We start from the raw sequence: 651 nt of genomic DNA on the forward strand, positions 1-651 counted from the left end.
CTCTTATGGCGAGGGTATATGAAGTGTCTAATCTTGAATATGCACAAATAACGCTGGAAACAAAAACAGAAATGGAGCAGAGCCACTCGCTTTCACTCTAATCCTGTTAGTTTAAATGCTCTTCTCCACAGGTTTCTATGGTTACCTGCTCTGTTTTCATCTGAAGCTAGTGATGACAACACATTGTTGTCGACAGCAACTACAGGTTGCAGATTGAAGTTGACTTACAAATGTTTCTGAGATAAAGCTGCTCTTGTAGTTGCAATATTGACATAAATATGAATGGGCTTTTCCACAGTGGTAATTGGTCCTGATTTTACTGTACGGATGTGAATGAGTGAATGATCAATAGAAAAATAGTTGATATGAATCCTTTTCTGGTTTTTTTTTTATTTGTTTGTTTTTTTGAGGATGGAATACATTTTTCTATATTTTCTTAATATTAAATAAAGAACTGATTTTCACAAAGCCTTTCCTCATGATTAATTAGAAGTTAGCATGAATTCACAGTGAATCATCAGTCATTTATTTTACCCATGAAAAATATTTTACCAAAGAAAAGATTCTTCTGACTTTTACTGACATTTCAGAACAGTTTTGTAACATACTAAATATGAAAAGAAACAAAAAAATACTGGAAATGTAGAACAC

This window comes from Rhamphochromis longiceps, linkage group LG12 (assembly GCF_057381845.1).
Source record: "Rhamphochromis longiceps isolate RC_006_pf linkage group LG12, R_longiceps_female_GT1.1, whole genome shotgun sequence".
In the NCBI taxonomy this organism is placed as follows: domain Eukaryota; kingdom Metazoa; phylum Chordata; class Actinopteri; order Cichliformes; family Cichlidae; genus Rhamphochromis; species Rhamphochromis longiceps.